Consider the following 25129-nt stretch of genomic DNA (forward strand, 5'->3'; position numbering starts at 1 on the left):
TTCCCTGATGACCCATTTGCAGCAGCTGTATTCGCACTTTATTAGCCAGCCGATACCCCTCCACCACACGTCCTGTCAAAGCGGAAGCGAAACGCGTGCTGGATTTGTGGCATGCTCACTTGGTCTGTATTATGCATATACTCTATCACGTCATTAATTATTAATACAGGAGAAGTGAGGGCCCTGCTCGCAAGCTTACAACCTACAAGGAATTGGGAGGGGCGCAATAGGTGAGAAGCACTTGTTATTTCAGGTCCAGCCATTATAATAGATAGGGGTTTTCATATAAAGCTGCACGATCCGGTCATCAACCAGTATGTTTAAATGCAGATATCAAGTGCGGTTTTCATGTGCATGGAGCCTGTGGAGTCAGATGAATAGGAGGGAGCATTTATTATCCTGGGTTGCTTTATGCATGGCATCATATAATAATGTAGGTTAATATTAAGATGAGCAGGACTCATGGGAGTTCGGGTTTGTCGGGTTCGGACAAACTTTAGTCCAAAGTTTGGTTCGAGTACCAGAACCTGACCAAAGCTTGACCCCGGACCTGAACATCATATTAGTCAATGGGGACCTGAACTTTGATGCTGTAAAATGGTTTTAGTAAGGGCTACGGGTTGACTTAAGTAGGCAAAATGGGGGTAAGAGCACGACAATTGCCCTGCAAACAAAAGTAGATGGAGAAATTACTTAAAATAACAAAATATTTAAAAAAAAATCTTAAACCAAAAGGCGGAAGTCCAAGCTGAGAAGTAGAGCAGTTCCTTGTGAGTGTATTTTACTGTATTTGTTAATAAATAAATGAAAAAAAACAATGTGGATTCCCCTATTTTTAATAACCAGCAAATGGAAAGCAGACAGTTGTGAGCTGTTCTTATTATTTAGGGTCCCACCTTATTTGTAATAAGTAGAAAAGGCAAAGCAGACAACTGTGAGCTGAAATTAATAGGATGTGAAGCACCATAGTTATTGGGCCCTTCCCAGCATAATAAGACCAGCTCACTTGCAGTATAAGCCAGTGTAGGCTTGAACTTTTTTGCTGTAAAATGATAGTTGCAAGTGGTTGGGGGTTGCAAAAGGAAGTAAAATTGGGTTAGGAGCAGGACAGCTGCTCTGCAAAGAAATGTGGATAGCAATTTCACTTAAAATTACAGAGAATAAAAAAAAAAAATATAATTATCTTGAACCAGGAGGCAGATGCCAAAGTGATGAGGTGTAGATGGATGTGGCAGTGTAAGTGGAAGAAGCACGGGAGGAGGTATCCAACACTGTTTTTGTGGAGTTTTTGTTTTTTAGGGAAATTGCTTTAAAGTTTTGTTACGGTAATTGCTGGGTTCTGTAGGTGTACTATACAGTGGGTACGGAAATTATTCAGACCACTTTATATTTTTCAATCTTTGCTTCTTTGCAGCCATTTGGCAAATTCAAAAAAGTTCATTTTTTTTCTCATTAATGTACACTCTGCACTAGAGTTGAGCGAAACGGGTCGAAAAAATTGAAAAGTCGCCGACTTTCGCCAAAGTCAAGTTTCATGAAACGAAACCCGACCTTAGCGTGAGGTCGGCCACGAGGTCGGCGACTTTAGCAGCAAAGTCGCGTTTCAAAAGATGCTTGAGCGCCCTTTTTGCAGCCAATCATGAAGAACGGACACTGTGGGCAACGTGATGGCATAGGCAGCGGTCACCACCATCTTGGAGAAGGGCATGCAAGTGATTGGCTTGCTTTGTGGGGCATCACAGGGGTATAAAAGGGTGGGGATGCCGACCGCCATGTTACTCATGCTGATCTCAGAATAGGGAGAGCTGCTGCTGGTGATTCTGTAGGGAGAGCGTTAGGCAGGGAAGAAGATACCAAAAACTGATTCTGCTGCTAGAGACTTTGCCTGTACAACACACTAGTCACTGTGCAGTGCAAGGGGAGGCTATATTGTGGTGCCTCAGCTCTGTTGATTAATAGGCTGCCTTTTAAGGATACCTGGTAGCTGCATTGCTGTGTGCACACTGCTGAGCAAACTGCTTTTTTCAAAGCAATCCAGATTTTATTGTTTTGTCCTTGTGAGTTACTGAGCATTCATTTTTCACACACCGTACAGCGGTGTACGCTCCTCACACAGTACCGTGTAACGGCTGTTATCACGGCCACAGTGAAGCTATCTGTGTGTGACTCTGTAAGGATAAGTCGAGGAGTTGTTCCGTTCTTACAGACCTACACTCTAGGGAGATTCCAGTTCTGCCCAATTCTATATACACCTAGTAGTTTGTCATACACTAGGCAATTTCTGCTGGTCACATTGTGGTGTTAAATAAACAGGGCTTGACTGAATCCAACAGTGTCCTGAAGTGTAGAGACATTCCAATTCTCCACAGTCCTCTATACACCTTGTACCTTGTTTTAAAGTACCAGAGAGTTGGTGGAAATTTGGGTACATTTTTCCAAAAAATGAGGAAGTGTGGTGGAAGAGTCACTGGTAATGATGGTGTTGGTGTTAGATCTGCTGGTAGTGGCAAAAGCAAAATAGCACCTAATGCAGGAGGTGTTGAGGCTGCGTCATCGTCTGGCTCCACAAGGCCTCGAAGGCTCCCTTTTCTCTGTGTAGGTAAACCGCTTCTAAAGCCGGAGCTTCATGAACAAGTTTTGTCTTACATTGCTGACTCAGCCTCCAGCTCTATCGCCTACTCTTCTGAAGTTTTAAAAAATAAAAGCACTGAGTCGTCATTGGAGGCTCATGGTCATGAACCACACCTTTCCTTGTGTCCTTCACCCCTACCAAAATTGAAGGATGCGGCAGGCCACACTACAGATTACTCCATGGAGCTGCTTTCACATACCATGCCTGGGTTATCAAGTCAAATCGTGAATTACCCAGGCAAAGATGAATCTGACATGGAGTGCAATGATGCACAGCCACTGATAGATGATTCTGCTGGTACATTTACTCAGAGCACTACATTGTCCTCGCTGTGTACTGAGACAGAATCTGATCCAGATGAAACTCAGGTGCCTCTTCCCGCATACTATACCACCATACATGGTGCCACAGAGGAAGGTGCACATGACATTGAAGAGGAGGTGATGGATGACCCAGTTGTTGTCCCAGATTGGCATCCATTGGGGCTAGAGTGTGCCACTGCCAATAGCTCAGAAGAGGACGAGGAGCATCCGCAGAGGGCATCGACATGGCAACAGTTGTTATCTGGCAGGCCCGGAGCAGTCCAAAAACGGGTTACAAAAACCCAAAAAATTGCTGGACAACTTGGCCAGATGGTCCAAATAGCACAGCGTGCAAGGCCTCAAACTGTTTTCCCTAGTAGGAAGAGTGCAGTGTGGCACTTTTTTGAACAAAATCCTAATGATCAGGCAAAGGTTATCTGTAAGAAGTGCGTAAAGACCTTTAGCCGAGGGAAAAATCTGAGAAATTTGAATACCAGTTGCATGCTAAGACATTTAACCACCATGCACTTGCAAGCGTGGACAGACTACCAAAACTCACGTACCACATGTGCTGCTGCTCCCAAAGAAGGTAGTCAGCAACGCAACATTGTTTCCCCCACTGTAAGTCCACCGGTTAGCACACCGTCAGCAGCAAATGTTGAGTTGTCATTGCAAGGGCTAATCAGTCAGGGAATCACACTGTTATTGCAACGAAAGATTGAATCTAGGCCATAAGAAAGAACACCAACTCCATCACCATCATCAACCCTCTCTCAGTCCGCCATGTCCACCGCTAGTTCCACCATATGCAGCTCTCAAGTCCAGCTCACCCTTACAGAGACTATGAGTAGGACAAAAAAGTACTCATCCTCTCATCCGCGTACACTGTGTTTGAACGCCCACATTGACAAACTAATCTCGTTGTAGATGATGCCCTATCGGTTGGTTGAAAGCGCAGCTTTCCGCGAACTAATGGCCTACGTAGTACCACGCTATCAACTACCCAGTCGCCACTTCTTTTCTCGCAAAGCCATCCCATCCCTCCACCTTCATGTGAAAGACTGCATTGTCCATGCACTCAAGCAGTCAGTGAGTGGAAAGGTGCACCTCACAACTGATGCATGGTCCAGTAGGCATGGCCAGGGCCGTTACGTGCCCATCAGTGCGCACTGGGTTAATGTGGTGTATGCAGGGTCCACAGGGAACAGCGGTGGTGGAACAGTGCTGCCTAGCCCACGGTATAGGAAACAGTTGGCTGTAGGTGTTCGGCCCTCCTCCTCCTCGAAAGCTGGTCCACAGAGCGCAGTCGCAAGAGCACTGCATCCGCAGCTGACAATGTTGCAAACGAGGTGTCCCCCTATCGATCAGCTAGTGGAAAGCGTCAGCAGGCTGTGTTGCAGATGATGTGTTTGGGCGACAGACACACCGCGGAGGTACTGGCCGACTACTTTCAGCGACAAACTGACTGGGCAGTCTACATCTTGAGGCAGGCAAGGTAGTTAGTGATAACAGCCGGAATTTTGTGGCAGCCATAGCCCTTTCAAAACTCAGACACATACCTTGCTTGACTCACACCTTCAAACTGGTGGTGCAGTGCTTCCTCACTAATTATTCGGAGTTAACAGGCCTGCTCCAGAAGGTTCGAAGACTGTGCTCGCACATCCGCCGGTCGCCGGTACACTCCAGTCGAATGCATAAGCTGCAGCGATTGATCCACCTTCCCAAGCACCGCCTAATTATCGACGCTGCAACAAGGTGGAACTCCACCCTGCACATGGTTGAGCGGCTGTGCGAACAAAGGCAGGCCGTAATGCATTTGTGGGAGGATACCCGGGCAGGCACTTTGAGGGCAGACATGGAGTTGACAGGTGTGCAGTGGTCGAAGCTGAAAGTCCTCTGTAAAGTCCTTCAGTGTTTTGAGGAATGCACACAGCTGGTAAGCGCAGACGACACCTTCATAAGCATGAGGATCCCACTTATGCATCTGCTCATGCAAACTGTGACGCACATTAAGGAGCAGGCGTCTGCAGCCAAGGTTGATGAGGAGGAAGACGAGGAGTGAAGCCTTGATGACAGTCAGCCATTGTCTGGTCAGGGAACTGTCGTGGACGAGGTGGAGGAAGAAGAGGAAGAGGAGGAGGAAGATGATGGGGATAATTATTTAGGGAAGGAGGATGCTTCTCGTGGGGCAAGAGAAAATATTGGCTTTGCAAGGTCTGGTACTGGGTTTGAGCGTGATTGGAGGGATGTGGATTTCCCTGAAAGTGCTCCTCCACCCAGCACTCGCAGTGCATCATTGACACCTGGAACATTGACCCACATGTCAGATTATGCCTTGCAGATCCTAAAAAGGGACTCCCGCATTGCCCAAATGATGAACGATGATGACTACTGGTTGGCCAGCATCCTGGATCCACGCTATAAAGGCAAATTCCAAAACATCATGCCACAGGAGAACCTTGACCTAATATTGGCTAATAAACAAGCTACTCTGGTAAACCGGTTGGTTGAGGCATTCCCAGCACACAGCAGCGGTGAAGGTTCTCACACAAGCCGTAGGGGCCGGGTGCAACTTGGAACAGGTGTTCGTGGTGCACACATCAGAAGTGGCGTTGGAGACAGGGGTTTCATGACCATGCTGTGGACGGATTTTTCATGTCCCGCTCACACGACTGGTAATACTGCATCAATTGAAAGTGACAGGAGACAGCACTTGTCAAGTATGGTTACAAACTACTTTTCCTCCCATATCGATGTTCTCCCTCACAGGTTATTCCCATTTGACTATTGGGCAGTTAAACTGGACACCTGGCCTGAATTGGCACAATATACCTTACAGGAGCTCGCATGCCCAGCTGCAAGTGTGCTATCGGAAAGAGTCTTCAGTGCTGCTGGATCAATACTGACAGAAAAAAGGACCCGTCTGTCGACCCAATATGTGGATGATCTAACCTTCATTAAAATGAACCATGCATGGGTTTCCAAGGATTTTGTCCCACCTTACCCTGATGACACATAGGTTGCCAGAAAAATTGCTTTCTTTGGTCCGCCTGTTCCTGGGACTTAACCAATTTCGCCTTTAGCAGCAGGTGAATGTCCCACATCAACATATGGCATTTTGTAAACCTCCCTAACTGGGCAGCCTCCTCCCCCTGGGCCGGGGTCACCACCGAGCGCATGCAACCGTGCGAGTGCCGTTGCCCTGGACAGGTGGGTGGGCCGACTCGTGGGCTCGGGACTGACACAGGGTCCCTCATAGTGCAATCAAGTGTCTCTGATGGTGGGGGTGCACACCCGCCATCAGACACACCACCGTACTATGAGGGTCCCAGTGCCAGTGCTGACCTCCACGAGTGGGCCCCCCTTGCTTGGGCAGAGCCCCAGCATTTGCAATGTTTTCCTCTCCCTGCTCCTCCGCTGTGTAGTCTGGGCTGTCAAATCCATCACTGGGACTGCCACTTCAAATTTGGTGAACTGATACAAGATGATGGTTAAGACGTAGCTATGCCCTGTCCCGCTGGCCGGGATCTAGCTTCAGATGATCAATGGTTTCCATTTCTTATGGACGTCGACTTACAATGAGATGCAGTGGTGGTTTCTCATCAGCTTTAACAGTTTTCCTACCCACAGACGTGTGACATTCCAGCGCACATTTTTAAATGTGCCCTCCCATACATGCCAATCGAATTGAATCGCCTACAGCCTGTGGCTTCTGTGCTTTGCACTCCAAAGTTACGTGAGAGATCATGATAGGCAATGAGCACCATGTTTACATCTGTCGCTGTGATCAAAATTGGATGGATATGAGTAACGGTGATGGGATCAACGGTGCTGCAATACAGCAACACTTTCTTCACAAAGAAAGGTTTTTGCTGTGTCCACACACTAATTATTTGAGGGTCAGCATCGCCTCTGAGAATTGTGATGGAAGTTGTACCCGTGAATAGTAATTTGTAGATTTCTGCAATCACTAGACTTTAGGTCAATAATTGTATGCATCTCATTTCCTATTGCAGAGAGTCTGGGCTGTCTTACTGAGACAGAAATATAAATGAAGATTTAAAAATACCACCAAAAGTGTATCATGGTGTACGCTTGAAATACATTTCCTTTTTTCTAATTTTTAGATTGTTGTGTAATCCATGCAGAGAACATGGAGATTTTAAATGTTTAAACTATGCTCTATATAACTGCTATCCAGTGATAATGTACCGTATCTCAACTTTGTACAATCTGGTCAAATCCATACTGGGCCTGAGACCGTCTGAGCCTGCCTCTTGATTGATACACATAGGTTTTTAATGTGTAAACTAGGCAACATATATACGTGTTATCCGTTGTAACTGTACCCTTTATCAACTTTCTCGAATCTTGTAGAATCCATACTGGGCCTGAGAATGGCTGCAGAGCTGTTAAGCAAGCTACAGCACCTGTGGTTTGGACACGTAATGTTTTGCATTTTTTCTGGAATGGCGGTTAGGCCGAAATCAGGAATTGCTGTTGACCTGCACTTACTGGGAAATCATCGTTTGCGGAGAATAATTAGAATCCCAGATCCCCATCACTGACGGTGTTCAGCGGGTTATCTGCACCTGTAAGCGACAAAAGCTGGTCCTTTCAGTGTAGCGCGCATGTAGCCCCGGACATGGAAGGCCATGATAACCCTGTTATTACTCGATCGCGCATGCCAGAGCCTCGCGTATCCCTCTAGTAAGCTTTACGCGTACCGCGGGGGCATGCCGGAGTCTCGTTCGTTAACGTAATAAAGCGGACAAATCGCTAGCACAACTACTAACGGACAAACCACACCACACACAGAATCGACAAAGCTTTCAATGTGTGCATCTTTTTGTGAAGTGGCATGGTTGTGGTTTCTCGGGTGGAGTCCAATTAAGCCGCAGGCTCCACTCCTGGTGGTGCCCTATTGGACATTCCTTTAAGGTTCAGCTTTGCATCCATACTGCCCCTAGAAACAAACTCTTTGCCTTCATGGACGCTGTTTTGAGGTTCGTGGGAATAACGCCGCCCGATCGCCAGTTGCCATAATTTATTGGTGGGAAGAACAACGGTATATGATCGTGTTCATTTTCAGATTTTGGTTTTCTTTTTTACATTTTTATTCCAGCCTTTCTTGACTTCATAAGGGCATGACAAGCCTATATCTGTGTCTCCTCCACCTCCTCCTTTTACTCCTCCACCTCTTTTGTAAATGTAGTTGCCCTTTTCCATATGTTATTTTTGTCTTCTGAGCATTTTGTCGGCTTTGGGACACCTTTTAAGGTATTTTGTAATTGTTTTCTATGTGTTTGTGTTTGCCTGCCATTGTTTTCAGTGTGAGATTGACAATTATCCTTTGACTGAATAGAGCTGTACGCTTCTGATACAGTGCCATATATGTGATGTTATTTTGTGTCTATTTTGTGCTAAATTTGGAAGTTTGGTGGAAGAGGCCGCGGACGTGGGCATGGGGGGGCCAGCTGGTGCTGATGGTGGTGGTGGTGCATCTGCTGGTAGTGGCAAAAACACAATAGCAGCTAAGGCAGGAGGTGTTGAGCCTGCGTCATGGTCTGTCTACGGAACGCCTGGAAGGCTACTGTTATGAGCGGTGGAACGCACTAAATAAAATTAAAATAAAGTGCGTTCACCGCTCGGGGTCCACCGTGCGGTAGATGACAAAACCGCTGCTGAAAGAGACAGGGCACTCAGGCGGAGATGTGCACAGGACTTTAGCTGCAGTCAGTGCACTAAAGCAGACTCTGTTATATGCACAGAACTGCCAACAAAACATAAATACCGCTGAGTCTGTTTAGGGTCACAGACTTCAGCGATGTGGACATGGTATTAAAGCTCACAGAAATAGCCTTAAACACCAGGACTATCCCCTCTATACCTACCGTAAAACTTAAGGTATGAGGTGTCGCAACTGCGAACACCCGGGAGGCTGCAACCGCAGCACGGCGTGAACAGAGCCGCAAGCAAGGTGCTGAAAGGACGCTGGCGCAATGCAGGACGCTTAGCTGCTGCAAAAGGTATGGCTGGACCGCGCTGGCGCTAGCGCTGCTACTGGCGGCTGCCCAATCACTCACACAATCGCAATATCAGAGGGAAGGGGTTTCATAATAAGTCATCCACCAGTCCAAGCATCCATTACCATACACACAGCAGCAGTATGAAAATACTAGCGCATGGCGGAACGGCCATGCGCACTTTTTCTAGCGTTCGGGACCTGCCGAAAATCTCCAGAGCCCTGAGCATACCCAATGGAATCAGGAACAGGACCTGAGCACCTGACTCCTGAAGTCCAATGGGAGCTCATCCCATGAGCATGCTCAGAAGAAGGGACGAAGGACTTAGCCTCTGGTGGCAAATGTGAGGATCTGTGTTCCTGCATAGGTATTGTAGGAACCAGATTCCTAACATTACCCCCCTCCTAGGGCCCCCCCTCCCTGAAGCCTCCGACCCACCAGCCTGTGCCCGGCAATGGCACAGACCTCAGACTCGCCAAACAGCGAACCTGATGTCCTAGTAGGTGAAACTGAAAACCGGGACATATGGATGGTATCAGCGGAGGTCAGGTCACCAGGTCTCAGGAGGGATACCCTGTTGACAATAGGAGCGGAAGGTTTAGGAGACCGCCGCCGTGTATCGACGGCCGTCACCACCCTCCATTCGGGGTGACTGTCCCGAGCACATAACGTGCATGCCCGAATGAATTTTTTGAAGTCTCGAGCTTTATGGGGCCACCAATACGCTCCAGCCAAGGTGTATATGAGCCGACATGTTTTATAAAAAAAAAAGCCATTTTATAAAAATAAAGTGAACTTTACTGTTGGAACTGGTGAAACATATATACAGCAGGCATCAGGTACAAAGTTTCTTTTCACATCTTCGGTTTTACACAGAGGCACAGGCATGGCGGTCACATGTGACAGCATCACAACATTTCAGCAATAAAACATAGGTGACTAGACATAGGTTACACCCCCATTACTAACCCTATAGTGAAATGTAATAAAGACAAGCAGCCCCATACTATGATGTTCCCAACTCCAAACTTCACTGTTGGTATGGTGATTTTGGGGTGATATGTAGTCCCTTTTGACCTCCAAACATGGTCTGCATTATGGCATCCAAAGAGTTCAATTTTGGTCTCATCTAGGCAGACTATATTGTCTCAGTATTTCACAGGCTTGTCTAAATGTTGTGGAGGAAACTTTAAACATGCCTGAACATGCTTTTTATTCAGCAATGGAGTCTTGTGTGGTGAGCGTGCATAGAGGCCATGGAGGTTCAGTGCATTACTTATTATTTTATTTAAAACTAGCTGAAGTGCCCGGCGCTGCCCGGGCATAGTAACTAACTGTGGCTAGTTATAGCAAATTATAATTATCCTCCATCACATAGTCCCGTGCCCATATACCCATCATGCATATCCACGATCCCATAGTCGAGTGCCCATATACCCATTATACATCCTTCATCTAATAGTCCCATGCCCATATACCCATCATACATATCCTCCATCCCATAGTCCCGTGCATATATACCCATCATACATATCCTCCATCCCATAGGCCCGTGCCCATATACCCATCATGCATATCCACGATCCCATAGTCGAGTGCCCATATATCCATCATGCATATCCTCCATCCCATAGTCCCATGCCCATATATCAATCATACATATCCGCCATCCCATAGTCCCGTGCCCATATACCCATCATGCATATCCTCCATCCCATAGTCAACCATTATAACATCATAATGAGAGGCGGCAGGTCTTGCAACCTATGATGACATCAGCGTCGCCATGGCAACCACTATGACATCATAATGAGGGGCGTGGCTTGACGGCCACACACTTTTTCCCCAGTATGTAGATAGGGGCAAAATTGTTTGGTGAATTGGAACGCGCGGGGTTAAATTTTCGCCTCACAACATAGCTTAGGACGCTCTCGGGGTCCAGACGTGTGACTGTGCCAAATTTTGTGGCTGTAGCTGCGACGGTGCGGATGCCTATACTGGACATACACACATACACATACATACACACATACATACACACTTTGAGCTTTATATATTAGATAATTGTATCTGCTGATTCAAGTCCATTTTGTAGTTTTCCACTGCTCTTGAACAACTCTTCAGATAATTCTTTCCACTACTCTGAAATCCTGCAAGGAGCACCTGATCTTACCTGGTTTATAGTGAAATTATCTACTTTCCATTTACAGATCATGACCTCAAAAGTGTTCACTGGAGCATTCAGTAGTTTAGGAAGTCATCCGTCACCAATGCCATCAGTAGGTTTTGCAACAATAAGGTTGAGAAGGTCTTGAGACAGCTCACTTGTTTTACCCATTATGAGCTATTTCTTGTGTGGCACCTTGGTAATGAGACACCTTTTTTTAGGCAATCAATTGAACCAGCTGATATTATTTTTCACTAGCAGGATTGCTTTTTAATTACCAATAGATTTTAGCTGGTGTCGTGGCTTTCCATGGCTTTTAGCACCTCTCTTTCTTCCTGTGTTCAATATTTTTTTCTGTGTCATTTTTACATTCTTACACATAATTTATGGACATCTGTGGTTTGATCTCTTTGCCTTTGTGGGTTCAATGGGTTGTTAACGACAAATATGACAAATATATGTTTAGAAATATGTTTACTTAGAAAATGGTGATGTATTCAATACTTATTTCATGCGCTGTATGTATACACATACACACACCTCTTTAGATGATAAATCACACATAGCATTTGTAACATACTAAGTGAACAAGGTCCATTACAACACACTTTTTTGAATCCCTATAAAGGCAGCAAAGGAACGAAAGAGGATAGTAATATAAGTCTAAATCAACATAATAATTTTGAACTTTCGAAAAGATTGTGCAAAAATCCTGCACTGTGTTCCTCTACAGCCCCAGGTTTATATATATTACTGTCATCTTTAGGGCTCATACTCACTTGTGAGAGACTCGTACCATTCTCATGCGAGTATCTCGCATGAAAACCTGGCACTGCCACCGGCACTCGGACTGGAGCGTGCGGCTACGTGTATTTCTATGCCGCCGCCGCACGCTCCAGTGCCAGTGCTGGCGGCAGTGCCAGGTTTTCATGCCAGAGGCTCTCACGAGAATGGTGCGAGTCTCTCACAAGTGAGTATGAGCCCTTATACTGTTTTTTCTGCGGTTAGTAATTTTCTCCCCATCTAATTGTATATTTCCCGATGGACTTACAAGGTGACAAGTTCTAGGAATCCACTTCTATTCACATACTGGAGGTCTCTACATTACATTAAGTATGGCCGAAACAGCCTCAATTTGCAGGTAAAAATGGAGGGAAATTGCTGTAAAAGGTAGGAATAATTTTTCAGGTAACATCAAACTATTAGACTGGTATATTGCATTGGTCATTGCAATACAGTGATTCCAATCTGAGAGTAAATTGATCCAGCAGTTGTTAATAGGTAGCAAGATGTGTAGCTGATCCTATGGCCGGGGTCACACTAACCGACGAAAAATACGGTCCGTAGTTTACATGCGTAATACGGATGAATGACCCCTAAATAGTGCTCCGTAGGTCATCCGTAAGCAAGGTGTGGTCGCGTATTTTGCGCATGTCAGCATCCGTATGTAATCCGTATGGCATCCGTATGCAATCCGTATGGTGAGATTTTCTCGCAGCCTTGCAAAATGGACATTTAACGGTTTTGAGGCCTGCTAACTATTTAAATCATTAGCCTGCACCCTATTTATTGCCTCAGGAACAGGTGGCTGCCTCCATTCTGTCCATTTGTCACCTTGCATTCACTAGGTGTGTTGGTGTTGTATGTGCAACATGGCAAACAGTCTGAGTTTCAACACAACTTAGCAGGTTCTCTTCAACTGGCTTTTGTCACGCCTCTTTGGCCAACCATACCCAGTGATAGTGGATCCGCGGAGGAGGAGACGCATGTGGGTCCATCCACTTTTGAGGCAACGACTCACAAGAGGTCATTTTCACCGCCTCTATTCTTCTATGCGGGAGCATCCTGTCAAATTCTACCAATACTGTCGCATGAGCCTTGCAAGATTAAGATTAATGCCCTCATCTTAGTCCACATATGTTTCAACTTACAGACCAGAATGTTATGTGTAATATGTACTGAATATCACTTAGTAATTGGGCAAACAAAGATGTGTGTGTTATTCGCTCTGAATTCCTAACAAGTTTTGTATGTATGTACCTGGTGTTTTTGTAATTTGGGCATTCTAAAATCTTCCTTTTCTGTTGTTCTTCAGCTTCCTGTCCACTGGCCTTTCTTATGCCGCCCTCCACCATGAGTTTCTCATTGGAAGATCTACCATTTCAGGCATAGTCAGGTCAACGTGTATTGAAATCTGGACAAGACTCCATCAACTCGTCATGCCCGAGCCCAGGATGGAAGACTGGTTGAGGATATCAAGGGACTTTGAGGAGGAATGCCAGTTTCCTAATTGTATTGGGGCTCTTGATGGCAAACATATCCGGGTGCGTAAGCCGCCAAACTCTGGCTCCCAATTCTTCAATTATAAACAATACTTTTCTGTTGTATTGTTGGCTCTGGCAGACCCTAAATACAAGTTTATAATTGTTGACATTGGGGCCTATGGAAGGACGGGAGACTCTCGAGTCTTCAATACTTCCATTATGGCTCGGCGGCTACGCACCAACCAGCTGGATCTACCACCACCACGCCAGCTAACAGGCTCCATTCCAGAATCAGTCCCTTATAACCTTGTGGCAGATGAGGCGTTTCAGTTAACACGCAATGTCATGAGGCCATATCCCCGGCGCAACCTTGACCACAGGCGCAGAATTTTTAACTTGCGCCTATCACGTGCTCGGCGACTGGTGAAGTGTTCCTTTGGCATTCTTTATGCCAAATGGCGGGTACTCCAGTCTGCCATTCAGCTGAGTGAGCAAAATGTAAATGAAGTAGTGAAAGCCTGTGTGGTTCTTCATAACTTCACCAGGATTCATGATTGTTCCTCCTCTGCTGGTGTTGTGCGTAGGCCGGACAATGTGCATAGGGTGAGACCACCTATCAACCTTCAACGTAGACCGCTCTCTGGGCTCAAAGTGCGTGATATTTTCACTAATTACTTTATGTCACCTGAGGGGGAAACTTCTTGGCAAGAGCATGCTGTATCTATGTTATAATGTTTGCTTTTATGTGTGTCTAAATATATATATTTCTACCCCTTCTGATTCTATGTCTGTTTAATTGCATTGGTAAGCGTATGTTAGTATGCTGATACGGTTTTTGATAATTGAGACAGAGACGTAAATTGTAGTAGACAAATTTTTACTTTTGCCTTTTTTTGCTTCTTTTTTTAAAGGCAAACATATTTGTGCCATATGATACCTGGGGCAATGGGCCAAATTGCCCTTTTTGCAGATGTGAACATTTTTGAAGTATAAAATTTGCACACATTTCCAAAACAAACAGAATGTTATAACAAACTTGCTACATTAGACATTTTGAATCCAAAGGAAAAAAGATGTGTTCTCCATCAACAAAATTATATAAAAAAGATAAAACTCACATTTCTTAGGAATGTTTGATAATCATATTAATAAGCCACCATGACAGCCAAGGCTACCTTACGCGTTTCTGACACATATTACATGTCTGTAAAAAGACTATATTTCACCAAGCTATACTGGGAAAGTCAAAGGATCAAAACAGACTACTCACTTGATAATGCCGAGAAAAGGCGTGCTGCCCTTATTCAAGTAGTCACTGTTTTGCCTGCTAAATATATTCCAGAATCAAGGCGAACAGCCTCAAGAACATCACGCTCTCTCTATGTATTATCAAGTGAGTAGTCTATTTTGATCCTTTGACTTTCCCAGTATAGCTTGGTGAAATATAGTCTTTTTTACAGACATGTAATATGTGTCAGAAATGCGTAAGGTAGCCTTGGCTGTCATGGTGGCTTATTAATATGATTATCAAACATTCCTAAGAAATGTGAGTTTTAGGCTTTTTATCTAAAATTGATGATGGAGACCACCTCTTTTTTCCTTTGGATAGGGATTTTGAGCACCAGTTGAACCACACTGGGCATCTCCTGCCATCAGACCGCTTATGGACACTGATGTACAGTATGCGTAAACAATTTGCATGTTTTTATGCTGTTATAAATTGGGGAAAGTGGGGGAAGGAGAAGGCGGAAGAGCAGCCTGTGGTTGCTGCTGGCTACTTTGAGCAACATCGCCCTGTGTGGGGGCATACTGTTGCCCATGATGTGGGTAGTGTCCTTCCTCATGTGATTGTTGGGGGTACTGGCCAGAGTAATAATGATGAGGGGCATCTTGGTGGCTCTGGTACCCACCAATATAGCCATGTCATCCCCAACCAGGTTGGGACCAGCCTCCAGCACTGCATGGGAAAAAGTGGCCATATTGGTGGGGTTGGCTAGAGGCAGACATATGTTGCTGCTGCTGTGAAGGTTGGGTAGGAGGAGGAAGGGGGTTAGGTGTAGGCCCACCTATTTGAGTGTCTTCAGACCCTGCTTGAGCAAGCATCTGTGTGGGTGGTCTCATGCGCATTAGATTTCGGGGGGAATGCTGCCACCTCTCCAGATATTCAAACAGCTCATATGGGGTATTCTGGGGTGTGCTTGCATCAAGCAGGATCTGAAAACATCCTCGAATACGGAGCCTCACCTCACGGGAAAGGGCACAGAGATAAAAGGCAAGGCTATGTGAATATGCCTCCTCTCCATCATCTGTATTCACTCTAGCCAGATAATTTAGGACCCCTGTGTCCACATTGGTCCTGGTATCTTGTGCAGGGATCTGGCGCCTTCTTCGTCCTCGCCGGGATGTTCCAGCAGGCTGTGGGGAGCCCCAGATCTGAGCAGTTGGGCTGCTGCTCATGTTGCCCTGCTCCTCCAGTATGGGTGATGTTGCAGCAGCAGACGGTCCTGGTGGTGTGGTTTGGGACACAGGCAATGGGTTCTCCTGAGACGATTCTTCACCCATGCTTCTTGTAGGGGGAGAAGATGGGCCAGCCACCTCATCCCCTACAGGGTCAATTATGGGCTCTGTATCTGAGCCCGTTCCTCTATCCGTAAGGTTGGAGTGAGTTCTGTTATGAAAGAGAACAGAGCCAAAAATACATTAATATTTTTGACCCTGTAAAGTATCTGTGTATTGTGGTGTGAGGTATCTACTTACGGTCTCAGATCCAGAATAGGGGTGAGGAAGGAGAGGTGGTCATAATAAATGTATTTTCTTTTGACGTAGCCCGCATCACCACTCCTGGACCGCTGCTGACGTTCCCACCTGTACTGATCGCGGATGCTGCGCCAGCGTTTCATCACATCTTCCACTGCAATGTGACAGGAAATATTATCAATTTTACATATCTGATCGGTCACATTTGCTACCAGTAGTCTAGGCATGTGGCCTTCTGGGGTGTGCTTTCTACCCAGGGTGGCATATCTAATTGGGCCATCCAGGCCAGATATACAGGGTCAGAATAGTTCACGTATCAAGTAACTACACTTAATAACTTGGTTGGCTAAGAGGATGAGGAGCTTGTGGCCTGGGCAAAATTATGGCAGTGTCAAACCATGTGTCACATCAAAATCTACCCGCCTCATGAGGAAAAAAGTAGAAGCACAGGAAGGGGGGGCTGATTCTGTATGCATTTTATGATGTGAGGTAATTTTAATCATTTTTTGGCCTTTTACTTACTCAGTTTCTGCTGCTCCTCACGTGGGCGATCACCAAAATCATGGAACATCTGCCGACATATGCGCCTCCATGACGCCTCCTTTCTTGCCCGGTTGGCATAATGGGCATCACGTTGGTCCCAGAGTTCGGGACGCTCCTGCATCAGTACAATGAGCATCTCCACATTTAGGAAATATGGCGCCATGCTGCTGCTGTACTCCGTGGAGGTGTACTTCCTGGATGTCTGGAGCGGTTTTTGAGCTCATTTGCATGTCTAGGCTTCCTGATGATGGATTGGCCCATTTCCTGTCACCAGCCAAAAGACCGGCGTATTTCTCGCAAGTCACACGTGTTGTCCGTGTGTAAACCGTATTTTTTGCGCACCCATAGACTTGCATTGGCGTATTACGGGCGCATGCTGCGATTGGCACTGACCGTAGAATGCGGGCGAGAAATATACGGCTGTTGGGAGCAAACCCATAGAGAATCATTGGTCCGTGTGTAATGCGTGCTTTTAACGCCTCTCACTCGTCCGTATTCCTCTCTAGTGTGACCCCGGCCTATTACTGAGGATGGCGGGTGGAAACCAAATAGCATTGCACTCATTTCATTGGAAGAAGTATGCTCATAAGACATACTGATAGGGAACTTAGATTGTGATTCCCATCGAGGACAGCGATGAAAATGTGTGCAAACTGTAAAGCGCTGCGGTATATGTTACCGCTATATAAAAATAAAGATTATTTATTATAAGATGAAATGGTCTTTAAATAGGTCAAAAGTTAAACATGACATTTCCTTTGTATTTTAGGCAAAAAAAAGTTGTCATTTTTTTTACATTTTAAAATGACAAAAAGGAAAATGGTTAAATGCAAAAGTTTGGGCACCCTTGGAGCTTTGTGTGCTCAGATAACTTTGACCAAGGTTCGGACATTAATTGGCCTGTAAGAGTGCTGCTTGCTCACTATCATCATTAGGAAAGACCAGGTGATGCAAATTTCACAGCTTTATAAAAACCCAGCCTCCTCTAACGCTTTCCCAAAAAAACAGCAGCCATGGGTTTTACTAAGCAGCTGCCTAGCACTCTGAAAATGAAAATAGTGGAGGCCCACAAAGCAGGAGGCTACAAGAAGATAACAAAGCGTTTTCAAGTCGCCCTTTCCTCAGTTTGAAATGTAATTAAGAAATGAAAGTTAATATGAGCAGTGGAGGTAAAGATAAGGCCAGGAAGACCAAGCAATATTTGAGTAAGAACTGCTCATAGGATTTCTGAAGACACTTGCACAAATATGGCCTTCAGGGAGGCGGCTTCCTCAGTGGCTGCTGAAAGCAGGCAGTGAGGAAGCCTGTGCAGCGGCTGTCAGATCGCTGATCTGACACAGCGCTGTTCTAAATGTCAGATCAGCGATCTGACACTTCACAGTAATGTCCCCCCTGGGGCAAAGCAATAAAGTGAAAAAAAAGTGGAAAAATAATTTAAAAAAAAATCCCAAAATAAATTAAAAAAAAAAATATTTCCTAATAAATTCATTTTTTGGAAATAAAAAAAAAAACAATAAAAGTACACATAATTAGTATCGTCGCGTCTGAAACAACCCCTCCTATAAAACTGTCCCACTAGTTAACCCCTTTAGTGAACCCCTTAAAAAATAAAAATAAATAACAAAGCAACAAAAATGCGTTATCATCATATCGCTGAACAAAAAGTGCAATAACGCACGATCAAAAAGACGCATATAAATAATCATGGAACCGCTGAAAACGTCATCTTGTCTTGCAAAAAATTAGCCGCCATACAGCATCATCAGCGAAAAAATAAAAAAGTTATAGCTCGCAGAATAAAGTGATGCAAAAATAATTCTTTTTGATATAAAATACTTTTCATTGCATAAAAGCAGCAAAACATAAAAAAATGACATAAGTGAGGTATCGCTGTAATCGTACTGACCCGAAGAATAAAACCGCTTTATCTATTTTACCGCAGGCGGAACAGTGTAAACGCACCCCCCAAAGAAATTCTTGAAATGCTGGTTTTTGTTCATTCTGCGTCCCAAAAATCGGGATAAAAAGCGATCAAAAAATGTAAGGTGCCTGAAAATGGCACCAATAAAAACGTCAACTCGTCCCGCAAAAAATAAGACCTCACATAACTCTGTGGGTCAAAATATGGAAAAATTATAGCCCTCAAAATGTGGTGATACAAAAACTATTTTTACAATAAAAGGTGTCTTTTAGCGTATGACAGCTGCCAAACATAAAAACCGCCATATATAGTAATTCAAACCCCCCGTTATCACCCCCTTAGTTAGGGAAAAATAATAAAATTAAAAATAAGTATTAGGGTTAGGGTCTGGGCTAGGTTTGGAGTTAAGGATAGGGTTAGGGTTATGGTTAGGGCTGAGATAGGGTTAGAGGTGTGTTGGGGTTAGGGTTGGAGTTAGAATTGGGGGGGTTTCCACTGTTTGGGCACATCAGGTGGTCTCAAAACGTAACATGGCGTCTGATATCAATTGCAGCCAATTCTGCATTGAGAAAGTCAAATGGTGCTCCTTCCCTTCCAAGTTCTGCCATGTGCCCAAACAGTGGTTTACCCCCACCAATGGAGTATCAGCCTACTCAGGATAAACTTCTGTGAAGTACTTGTTGGTTCAAAGTGCTCACAACACATCAAGATAAGTTCCTTTGGGGGTCTAGATTCCAAAATGGGATCACTTGTGGGGGGTTTCAACAGTTTAGGCTTATCAGGGGCTCTCCAAACGCGACATGACAGTCGCAGACCATTCAATCAAAGCCTACATTCCAAACATCACTACCTCCCTTCCAAGCCTCTATGTGTGCCCATACAGTATATTTCTCCCACATATTGGGTATCAGCGTGCTCAGGACAAATTGAACAACAATGTATGGGGTCCAATTTCTCCTGTTACCCTTGGGAAAATAAAAAAATTGGGGACTAAAAGATCATTTTTGTGGAAAAAATATGATTTTTATTATTTTCACACCAAGGCGTCATAAACGTCTGTGAAGCCCTTAGGGGTTCAATGTGCTCACCACACATCTAGATAAGTTCCTTGGGGGTCCAGTTTCCAAAATGGTGTCATTTCTGTGGGGTTTCCACTGGTTAGGCACATCAGGGGCTTTCCAAACGCGACATGGCGTCCAATCTCAATTCCAGCCAAAAAAGTCAAATGGCGCTGCTTACCCTTGGTAAAATTAAAATTGGGAGTGAAAAGATCATTTTTGTGGAAAAACTATGATTTTTTCGTTTTACGGCTGTATCATATAAACTTCTGTGAAGCCCTTAGGGGTTTAAAGTTCTCACCACACATCTAGCTAAGTTCCTTGGGGGGTCTAGTTTCCAAAATGGGTCACTTGTGGGGGTTTCCACTGTTTATGCACACCAGGGGCTCTCCAATCGTGACATGGCGTCCGATCTGAATTCCAGCCAAGTTTGCATTGAAAAAGTCCTTCCCTTCTCTGAGCTCTGTCATGCACCGAAACAGTGGTTTCCCCCCACATATCAGGTATTATCGTACTCAGAACAAATTGCACAATAACGTTTGCAGTTCAATTTCTCCTGTTACCCTTGGTAAAATAAAAAAAAATTGGACCTGTAGTAATTTTTTTGTGAAAAAAAAGTTAAATGTTCATTTTTTTTAACAATCAAAAAATTCCTGTGAAGCACTTGAAGGGTTAATAAATTTCTTTAATGTGGTTTTGCGCACCTTGAGGGGTGCAGTTTTTAGAATGGTGTCACTTTTGGGTATTTCTTATCATATAGACCCCTCAAAGTGACTTCAAATGTGATGTGGTCCCTAAAAATAAAATGGTGTTGTAAAAATGAGAAATCGCTGGTCAACTTTTAACCGTTATAACTTCCTAACAAAAAATATTTTGGTTCCCAAATTGTGCTGATGTAAAGTAAACATGTGGCAAATTTAATTTATTAAATTTTTTGTGTGCCATATCTCTGTGATTTAAGGGCATAAAAATTCAAATTTGGAAAATGGCAACATTTTCAAAATTTTTGCCAAATTTCTGTTTTTTTCACAAATAAACGCAAGTTATATGAATGAAATTTTACCACTAACATGAAGGACAATATGTCACGAGAAAACAGTGTCAGAGTCACCGGGATCCATGGAAGCGTTCCAGAGTTATTACCTCATAAAGAGACAGTGGTCAGAATTGTAAAAATTGGCCCGGTCATTAACGTGCAAACCACCCTTGGGGGTAAAGGGGTTAAGCATGTGCGTGGATCAATCAAGCTGTGGGGTTGTGTTGCAGCCAATGGCATGGGAAAGATTTTACAAGTAAAGGGATGAATGGATTCAATGAAATTTCAACAAATTCTTAATGGAAACATTACACCATCTGTAAAAAGGATGAAGTTAAAAGGGGATGGCTTCTACAAATGGATAGTGATCCTAAACACATGTCAGAATCCAAAATAGACTATCTCAAAAGGCAGAAGCTGAAAGTTTTACAATGACCCTCACAGCACACTGATCTGAACATTATTGAAAATCTGTGGCAAGACCTCAAAATAGCAGTGCATGCAAGACGATCCAGAAATCTCACAAAGCTGGAAGAATTTTCCAAGGAAAAATTTTGTAATTTTTAAAATGTAAATGATGAAAATATATATTTTTTTAACTAACATGCAAAGAAAATATGTCATGTGTAACTTTAGGCCTTTTACAGATCATTTCCTCTTCAACTTATTTAACTGCTCCCTATAACAGTAATTTTGACCAGTAGTGCCCAAACTTTTATATTCCAAAGTATATGAATTGGGCTATGCTCCAGAACTCTCTCCATAGAAGTACATTAAACATGTGACATACATGTAGATTGCATGTCAAGAAAGGGATTTATTGTTTTTAAGCACAACACTACTTGTACCCTAGTTTACATGTGTGCAATAAAAAGGGATGATCAGCAGCCATGTGTAATGGTAATGACTATGCAAAGTAGTCCAGTGCTATGTATATTCTGCTGTATTGTAATGATCCATAAAAGAAATCTCAAATATACATGATATATGCTGACTTCATTAATTACTTTATTTAAGTTATTAAATTTGGCCCTGATGATGATGGGTCCTTGACTCCAGAAGAGTCATCCTTTAACAAGAGAGGAAAAACCCCCAGTGGAGGAAACCTCTAGGGAACCAAGGTTAAAGGAGTGCCCTTCCCTTGGGCTGTGGATAGGTGAGAACAGAGACCGAGCCCGGAATCTGCCTCTTCTTACAGCCGTTACCTCACCTGTGTCGTGGGTACACTTGGCTGCTGAAAGTCTGGTAAATGTCTATGACTGGATGAGAGCAGTCCAAGTCTGGAATCTGCCTCTTCATGCAGCAAGTAAGTCACTCTTCTGTGAGCATGCCTGACTGTGGAAAGTCCGGTAAATGTCATATCAATAAGTGAGAGCAGTCCAAGCCTGGAATCTGCCTCTTCATGCAGCAAGTAAGTCACTTGTCTGTGAACACATCTGACTGTGGAAAGTCAGGTAACTGTCATATCCATAGGTGAGAGCAGTCCAAGCCTGGAATCTGCCTATTCATGTAGCAAGTAAGTCACTTGTCTGTGAACACGCCTGACTGTGGAAAGTCCGGTAAGTGTCATATCCATAGGTGAGAGCAGTCCAAGCCTGGAATCTGCCTCTTCATGAAGCAAGTGAGTCACTTGTCTGTGAACACATCTGACTGTGGAAAGTCCGGTAAGTGTTATATCCATAGGTGAGAGCAGTCCAAGCCTGGAATCTGCCTCTTTATGCAGCAAGTAAGTCACTTGTCTGTGAACACGTCTGACTGTGGAAAGTCCGGTAAGTGTCATATCAATAGGTGAGAGCAGTCCAAGCCTGGAATCTGCCTCTTCATATAGCAGGTAAGTCACTTATCATTGAGCATGCCTGACTGTGGAAAGTCCGGTAAATGTCATATCCATAGGTGAGAGCAGTCCAAGCCTGGAATCTGCCTCTTTATGCAGCAGGTAATTCACTTGTCCGTGAACACACCTGACTGCGGAAAGTCCAGTAAATGTCACATCCATGGGTGAAAGTAGAGACCGATCCCGGAATCTACCCCGTTGTGCAGCAGGTAAGTCTCTTGTCCGTGAGTATGTCTGGCTGCAGAAAAACTGGTAAGTGTCATATCCATGGGTGAATGCAGAGACCAATCCTGGAATCTGTGTCTGTTTTGCTTCATCACTGGTTGCCTGATCCTCACATGGTAGCCACCATGTAAAGGAGTTGTAGTGGAGTTGTCCCCTCCTGCTGGATTCCTTTTCAAAATAAAGAAAATAGAATTAAGCACTGTAGATAAAGCACTGAAGAAATTACAAACTCATTTCTTTACTGTATCAAGTGTAATCATCCAAATAATGGGACAGGGCAGCAATAGTTAAATCCTGTGGCCTGCTGGAATACAGCGATGAAGCATTGCACGTCAACCATTTAACAAGAGACAGTATTTGCAGAACACGTACACTGCACCTTAAATGCCATGAAATCTCCCCTATTAGTGGCTGTAATAATTCCTCACCCAAGACCCCAGTCTTTTAATCAATGAACCTATTCCCATCACAATGGTGGGAACATGTTTCGTGGCTTAACAAATGCCGCCGATCATCATGAATTTGATGAGCTGAGGCTGCCACGCCACCCAACCAGCCCAAGCTCTGGCACTTTTTCAGAACTGGGTGAAAATGACGTAAGAATGCCAAAAGCCACAATATTTTAGCGCAGCCTGTAGTTTCACCAAAATGTTGTGACATTTCAAAGCTTTTTAATGTCAGAATACTGGGGTAAATGAGTTGATAAATCAGGACCCTAAATCCTTTTGAAATAAATCTAAGATGATCTTCTGATAAACTTTGAGCTGAGATAGTAAAACACTTACTTCTTTTTATAGAATCCTTCTTTGTTTTGGAAATATCTCATTTGACGTCCAGGTTGTGAGGACTCGGAATCATATATATAAACATATCGATCATCCGATTCTTGAAAGGAAACATTTTTCCCTTTGCTTTTATTTTTCATGGGATTTCTTCCTTTTAGAATAGACGGAGGTGTCTGTCTGTAGCCATCTAAGTCCGGATTAATCTTGGACTCTTTCACCTCCACTATACTGGCCTTGTGCAGCATTGTAATGTCTCCAGATGTACAGAAAATGTCAGATTCTCCTGTAACGCAAAATATTGAAATTAGATTTAATAAAATACAAAATTCTATGTGATTAAGATTATTGACACTTACAGGTTATTATAACTTCTAAATAGTATATTAGACTGAGAAAAGAGGGACCCAATCCCCAGAGAAAAGCTCCAGCAATTCAGAGAAAGCAAAGCTTAAAGAGCCACCCGGGGACTAAAGTGAGACCTGACTGGCCCAACGCTGCAACCAGTCGGCTTCCCCCTGCGCCGCTGCACTTGCTGGACAGATCTACTCTAATGAAAGATATGGGAGAGACCTGTCAGTCAAGGAGATGCCAGCTTGGGACAGCACCAGATTTGTCATGTCTCTCCATGTGGTCACTGGTCAGCTCTGCAAAATATGTTTTCTACAGATATCTGATATTATCACCCCTAGAATGATACATTGAATTATGACAACAGACGAGTCTCTATAGCTATCAATATATTAACGGCTCGTTCACTGACAAGTTCCTATAGAAGACCATTTTTTAATTTATATATTAGGTTGTTTTTCTATTAAATCTATTTCACGAATGCTCGGAGAACTTACTGTCAGAGGAGGTGACCTCATCCTCATATGGGCTCATATCGATTATTACATCAGGGGGTCCAGGCACTGAGATCTTGTTGCCTGTGAGGACGTCTCTCTGTTCATTCCCGGGTCCATGAAGCAAATCACTAATGGTAATTGGTTTGTAGTCCTCACGTTTTCCTGTAACACAGAACATAGAAATCAACATTTCTAAAATAAAAGCTTCCATCATGCTTCTCGTGAATGCCCTGAGAACTTACTGTTAGAGGAGGTGACCTCATCCTCTTCTGCGCTCATATCGATTATTACATCAGGGGGTCCAGGCACTGAGATCTTGTTGCCTGTGAGGACGTCTCTCTGTTCATTCCCGGGTCCATGAAGCAAATCACTAATGGTAATTGGTTTGTAGTCCTCACGTTTTCCTGTAACAGAACATAGAAATCAACATTTCTAAAATAAAAGCTTCCATCATGTTTCTCCTCTATGTCTAGGGCTATCACAATGTCTTTCTTATGAGTGGACTGGAAGTTGCTTTCTCATTATAAGTATATGGAACCTCACACTGAGTCTCATAGGAAACCACTACCACAACTACACATAACACAGTTTGTGAGCCGACGAATCTGAATTGCGGTCATATGGTTCAGAAGACGACTAGAATGGCGCTGGTGCTATTTTGAATATTGCGCTTAGATCCTGCATTGCGCTGTCCCCTTTATAGTCCCAATCCTCGGGGTATTACATGAAAATGT

The sequence above is a fragment of the Dendrobates tinctorius genome, unplaced genomic scaffold (genome assembly GCF_039654945.1).
Source record: "Dendrobates tinctorius isolate UK_male_01 unplaced genomic scaffold, ASM3965494v1 ptg000023l, whole genome shotgun sequence".
In the NCBI taxonomy this organism is placed as follows: Eukaryota; Metazoa; Chordata; class Amphibia; order Anura; family Dendrobatidae; genus Dendrobates; species Dendrobates tinctorius.